Below are 6,823 nucleotides of genomic sequence, written 5' to 3'. Positions count from 1 at the left end.
CCAATGAAAATTTGGAATTTGATGCTTTTCTTTAGATTAGTCTCTGTTCTTCAATATTGTTCATAGATTAGTTTGTTTGTTCTTTCATTACGTAGGGGGAGATTGTTAGACCCCATAATTTATAAGTGTAAAAGTAATGAAGAACAATAAGTGATGAAGAACCAGAAGACCGATGAAGATGTTAAGGCAGAATTGACCAAGTCTGAAGAACAACAAGAGGGTCGATGAATCAACCAGAGATGCGATGGAAAGAGTATCTTCATCACCTCTCTGGTCAACAACACTTAGAGTTTTCTTCAGCAACTCAACGAGAGGCATACGATGAAGATATAAAGATAAGGTTGAATCATCATCCAATAGAACACAACTGGAGATAACTAATCGACAGCTGGATTTCAAATTTATCTTAGTTTATAGCTTATCCATAGTTTAGATAAACTTTATATGTTAGTAGAAGATTAGCTAAATAGTCTCACTTGATAGTCATCTTCTAATTAGCCTTCTAGTATAAATAGGTGATTAGGCCTATTGTAATCAATGTCGCTTTTTCATATTGAATAAAGTGAAATCATTGGCACTCAAGATTGTTCTTTGAATGTTCATACATTGTTCTTGAATGTTCATCATTTTGTTCATTAAAATACTATAATTTGGTTATTCTTAACTTGATTATTAGTGTTATTGAGAGATCTGGGATCAACAAAAACTTCCATAGTGTCCTCAATCATATCCAAAAATATAGACATCATGCATCGTTGGAAAGTGGCTGGAGCATTAGATAAACCGAATGACATACGTCGGAAAGCAAAAGTTCCGAAGGGACAAGTGAAAGTAGTTTTCTCTTGATCTTCGGGTGCAATGTGGATTTTATTGTATCCCGAGTACCCATCCAAAAAACAATAAAACTCCTTTCCGGCCAAGCGATCTATCATTTGATCTATGAAAGGCAAAGGGAAGTGATCTTTCTTAGTAGCTAAGTTCAATTACCTATAGTCCATACAAATCCTCCACCCGGTAACAGTCCTAGTTGGGATAAGTTTGTTTTTGTCGTTGGTTATTACCGTGGTACCACCTTTCTTTGGCACGTATTGTACCGGACTTACCCAATCGCTACTAGCAATGGGGTATATAATACCCGCGTCTAACCACTTCAAGATTTCCTTCTTAACCACTTCTTTCATGATTRGATTTAGCCTTCTTTGAGGTTGTACCTTTCCAACACTATTTTCTTCCAAGATGATCTTATGTTGGCAAAGGGACGGACTTATTCCCCTAATATCAGCTATGGTCCAACCAAARGTTTTCTTGTGGTCTTTCAACAAATCTACTAACCTTTCTTCTTGTTCACTACTTAAGTTGGAAAAAATAATCACGGGTAATTTTTCTCCCTCCATAAGATATGCATACTTAAGATGTGAAGGCAGTGGCTTTAACTCCAAATCGGGGGCTTCAACAATGGACGGGGTTTGGGTTGGTATATCTTTAAAATCTAACTGTTCAAAGGCAGCTATGTCCTCAAGTAAGTCTTCTTCACAAATGTCTTCTGCCATGCCCACAGTGTCTCCACTGTGGACACAGTCGATCAAACTTAGATCTAAATCTTCACCTTCTAAGTAAATAGACGAACAGTCCTCAATTTCACTGTTAAACTTAAGAGTCTTAAACACATTGAAAGTCACCTGCTGGTCGTTTACTCTCATGGTCAACTCACCCTTTTGTACGTCAATCAATGTTCTACCCGTAGCAAGAAAGGGTCTCCCTAAGATGATCGGAACATTCCTATCGGCTTCATAATCTAACACTAGAAAGTCGGCTGGAAAGATAAATTTGTCCACTTTTACCAAAATGTCTTCAATTTTTCCTTCTGGATATGCCAAGGACCTATTCGCTAGTTGCAAAGTCACGGTGCTAGGTCAAACTTCCCCAATTCCCAACTGATTAAAAATGAACAAAGGCATGAGATTTATACTTGCCCCAAGGTCACACAAGGCATGACCTACTTCTTTCCCTCTAATAGAGCACGGGATGGTGAAACTTTCCGGGTCTTTTAATTTTGGGGGAATTTTGCAAGTAAGAAGGGCACTACATTCCTTTGTCAAGGTCACGGTTTCAAATTCACTCAGTCTTCTCTTTTTATCGAGGATGTCTTTCAAAAATTTAACATAGCTAGGCATTTGCTCGAGAGCTTCTACCAAAGGTATGTTAATGTGGAGTTGCTTAAAGATGTCCAAGAACTTCTTAAACTATACATCCACATTTTTGGCTTTCATCCTACCTGGGAAAGGTAAATCTCTCAGATCTAAATCTGTTGGACCAGTCTTTTTCTGTTGGGGTGTGGGCAGTTTCTGCCCATTGTGAGTAGTGTCAGGTGGAGACTGGGTGGTGTTGGAACTGGGCAAAGCTCTTGTTTCTGGAACATAAAGTGGATTCTGTGTTACTTCAACTGTAGGAAACAGAACTGAAAATTTCGATGTGTCAAAAGAATGTGAAATATTTTCTTGAGAAATTGGTTCACTAGGTGTCTCCTTTGTGGCACTAGAGTCTCCCAAGTTTTTATCACTTCTTAAAGTCACAGCCTTAACATGTTCCTTAGGTGTTTTCGTGTCACTAGGCAAGGTTCCTTGAGGTCTATTTTTGAAATTTGCGACAAATTGGCCGAGTTGGGTCTCGAAGTTCCTCAAGGTGGCATTGGTTTGGTTTATAAAACCTTTAAGTAAATATTCGAGTGAACCATTACCCTCCAATGCATTTTGTTGCCTAGGTGCATGTGATTGTGAAGATTGTCCATTTTGGTACATTTGATGATTACCTTGCATGTGATGACCACCTTGATGAAATCCCGGGGGATTTGAAGGTCGGTTTTGGACTTGGGTTGCCCCGGGAGGTTGAAGTCCCGGATTTCCGGCCCATGAAAAATTCAGATGATTTCTCCAATTTGGATTGTACGTAGGAGAAAATGGGTTATTTCTTGTATGGTTCCCAACATAATTTACCGAAACGGGATTTCCGGGGCAAAACTCATAAGAATGATTTTCACCACATAAAACACAAGATTCGGTCATGGAAGAATTGAACATAATGGATTGCACTTGACTCTTTTCCCCATTCAAATTTAAATTGTTTTTAACCAAATTAGTTAAAGCAACAATTTGGGYATTCAAAGAAGAAATGGCATCAAGCTCATGAATTCCCGAGGTAGATTTAGAAACAACAGCACGAGGGTTAGACCATTCAGTATTATTATTAGAAATTCGTTGCAAAATGTCATACTCCTCTTTGTAGGTTTTAGCTGTGAAAGCGCCACCGGCCGTTGCATCAAGAATAATCTTAGCGGCACTGGAAAGTCCATTATAAAAGGTTTCCAATTGAATACAATGAGGGATTCCATGGTGAGGACACTTTTGTAAAAGGTCCTTGAATCTCTCTCATGCATCCGATACCGCTTCATGTTCTTTTTGGCGAAACATCATAATTTCATTTCTAATTTTTACATTCCTCGTCGGAGGAAAGTATTTTTTTAGAAATTTCTCCGCCAAATCATTCCAAGTAAGGATCGAATTTGATGGTTGAGAATTTTGCCATGCTCTAGCTCCATCCTTCAATGTGTAAAGGAAAAGAGTCAAGCGTAAGGCCTCCTGAGTAACTCCGAGAATTTTAAAATGATTTGTCATTTCTATAAAAGATTTTAAATGAAAGTGCGGATCTTCCGAAGATAATCCCCCAAACTGACCCATTGCGGAAATCATTTGAAACATTACTGGCTTGGGTTCAAAAGATGTTGCTGTCATTTCAGGCCTACCAATTCCCGAGGCCAATTGACCAAATTCGGGGGTTGCGTAGACTCGTATGCCTCTATTTTTGTCATCGGCAATGTTAACCGTGGCTTCCCGCTGAGGTGAATTATCCCCCATGGTACGATTTATAGTGGGAGTTCGCCGATTGTTTCTACCTCTCCTTCGTCTCCTAAAGGTTCTTTCTAACTCAAGATCAAAAGGTAAAAGATCACCGTGTTGTAGCCGTGGCCAACAACACGGGAACATCGAATGAAACAAATGACCAAGGCTCTAATGAAAATCAATATCTCAGGATAAAAATCGCGCCAGTCCCCGGCAGCGGCGTCAAAAACTTGATGGTGCTAGAATCGTAAGTGTGCACACAGTGGGCACAAAGTCCCCAAAGTGGCGATGCAAGTGCACGCCGACATTATGATCGCTTCAAGTAATAAAGTGGTATAGTACCAAGATCATTTCCACAGGGACTGGACTTACTGAGAATCAGAGACTTTCATAAACTTTTTGAACATGTTTCGGTTTGAAGAAAATAATTGAGTTTTGTTTGTGCAAAGCTTTAAAATACGAAATGAACCTGATGAAATTAAAAGATGGGTATGGGTGTAAGCTTCCCTTAAGAATATTGTTGGAATAGTTTGGTCAGGAACTCATGGGACTTCTATAAGAACTCCGATCTCTCGAAGGTGAATTCTTATATACTGTGCCCATAGAGTGCCCAAAAAGCGTCCAGTTTTATCAATCTTAGACTTGCCGAATTAGCTAATAGATAAAAAGATATCTGGTTCCACTAGCCTGAAGATTTATACTCAAACCTCTTTGTAGCATAAACTCGACTAATATATGAACATTAGCTAAAAACATGCAGAACCCGCATCTCTGTGTTATTATCAAAGACTCTCTCAAATCTTTGTGCATCATCTAAACCGTATTTCAGATCCGCCTATCTCTGGATCAAGGATCTAATATTAACACTTCAAAATGATCAGCTTATCTGCATTGAGCTTAAGTCCCGACTTAAATGACCAAGCTTAAGAATCAATAAAATTGGCAACACCCAAGTGCGCCTTTAAATTCTTAAGTTTGACTCACACCCACACCCAAAGGGGTGCTTAGCTCATAATAAAATTAAAAGCATAGAGGAAACAGAAAAAGAAAAATGCATAAGAAATACTTAAACTAAAAATAACACTTAAACTGTTGGCCACAGGGAGCATACAATACACAGTGGCGAGAATTAAAGACTAAATACGAAAATAAAATTAAAAGCAGAAATTAAACTTGCTCTACTGCTGTAGAGCTTGAGAGGATGCTCCAAGGTTGCTTGGCTGAATTATTGATGGATTGAATGTCTTCCAAATGAGAGAAAAGCTTCAATATATAGTGAAAAAGTGAGAACCGGACAAACTCTTCGCCCAAAGGAAGAAAGTCTTCATCGACTAGAGGGTAAAGACCCCCCATCACTTCTTATCTACTTTACAAGCCTTGTCACTTTTCCATGAAAGGTTGAAAAAAAGTAAAATTACCTAACCCTTAAATTAAGGAAAATGTAATTAAAGTCTATTCATTAAAATAATGGTAGGGTTACTTTTATGACATTTTTTAATCCAACAAGACCCATTCTTCTAAATAATTCAAGAATTTCGGATCTGACTTCAGAATTAAATCCCATTAATACCCAGGACAGCCAGTATTTAAATTTTGTCTAAATCCGTCTTGAGAAAAATATGTCATAGGAAGAATGTGAGCAGAAAGTGGGCATTATACCAACAGCAAGGGGTTTTCAGAAAATAATCAAATTCTTGACCTTTCATCACCTCTTAACATATTTTGGACCAAAAATACAGGATAAGAGCAAAATGGGTACCAAAGACACAATAAAATAGGGGTACCGAACAAAAAATAACTCTCACAAATTGAGAGTTATCAGTAGGCCCAAAATGATAGCAACATCTTTTGAACCCAAGTCGGTAATGTTTCAAATGATTTCCGCAATGGGTCAGTTTGGGGGATTATCTTCGGAAGATCCGCACTCTCATTTGAAATCTTTTATAGAAATGACGGATCATTTTAAAATTCCTGAAGTTACACAAGAGGCCTTACGCTTGACGCTTTTTCTTTACACATTGAAGGATAGAGCTAGAGCATGGCTAAATTCCCAACCACCAAACTCGATCCTTACTTGGAATGATTTGGCGGAAAAATTTCTAAAAAAAAACTATCCTCCAACGAGGAATGTAAAAATTAGAAATAAAATTATGACGTTTCGCCAAGAAGAAGATGAAGCGGTATCGGATGCATGGGAGAGATTCAAGGACCTTTTACGGAAGTGTCCTCATCATGGAATCCCTTATTGTATTCAATTGGAAACCTTTTACAGTGGACTTCCCGGTGGCGCTTTCACAGCTAAAACCTACAACGAGGGGTATGATATTTTGGAACGAATTTCTAATAATAATACTAAATGGTCTAACCCTCGTGTTGTTGTTTCTAAATCTACCTCGGGAATTCATGAGCTTGATGCCATTTCTTCTTTGAATGCCCAAATTATATCTTATGTAATGCCAATGAGTTCTTATGGATCTAAAGTTGATACTTATTAATTGTTCTTAAAAAAATAGTCCAATATTTATGTATTTTAAAATCAAAGGCTTTTGCACAAAAGTTACCACTTGGATAGAAATGTAAGTTTTGTTCTGGAATTTTGGTTTCACCAATCATTGTCAAAAGGAACCTTCCATAAGTCATTTTGTGTCCAAATTTTATACCACAAATGTTACTGTGTTAGACAATTTCTTTCCAAATTCCACACATTTTGGGAGTGTTTTAGTAATTCAAATGTCCAACTCATTTTCACATGTCAAAGCAATTTGGACAGATTGCGTTCTGTCAAATCTGAGGTCAAATGGAAGGTCTAAACTTAACGTTTTTCAATGATTTCACTTGAGTTGTAAACTTAACTCATTAATCCAACTTCCAGAAGAAGAATTACACGTTTTCATTAATTTTTGAGAGAGCTATGACACTTTGAACAT

At 37.8% G+C, this 6,823-nt stretch overlaps 2 non-coding genes across 2 annotated transcripts; one reads left to right on the top strand and one right to left on the bottom strand.

The window, feature by feature from the left end:
* The first annotated feature begins 3,381 nt into the window (after nt 1–3,381).
* LOC112520569 lies at nt 3,382–3,488 on the top strand. Its single transcript, XR_003070040.1, has one exon. It is a non-coding gene; the product is annotated as a small nucleolar RNA R71 (small nucleolar RNA).
* A 2,540-nt stretch (nt 3,489–6,028) lies between these two features.
* LOC112520568 lies at nt 6,029–6,135 on the bottom strand. Its single transcript, XR_003070039.1, has one exon. It is a non-coding gene; the product is annotated as a small nucleolar RNA R71 (small nucleolar RNA).
* Between the last annotated feature and the right edge of the window lie 688 nt (nt 6,136–6,823).

This window comes from Cynara cardunculus (genome assembly GCF_001531365.2).
Source record: "Cynara cardunculus var. scolymus isolate 2C chromosome LG 10, CcrdV1, whole genome shotgun sequence".
NCBI lineage: Eukaryota > Viridiplantae > Streptophyta > Magnoliopsida > Asterales > Asteraceae > Cynara > Cynara cardunculus.
Note: the sequence above shows the minus strand (reverse complement) of the source record. Positions and strands in the feature narration are given on the sequence as shown.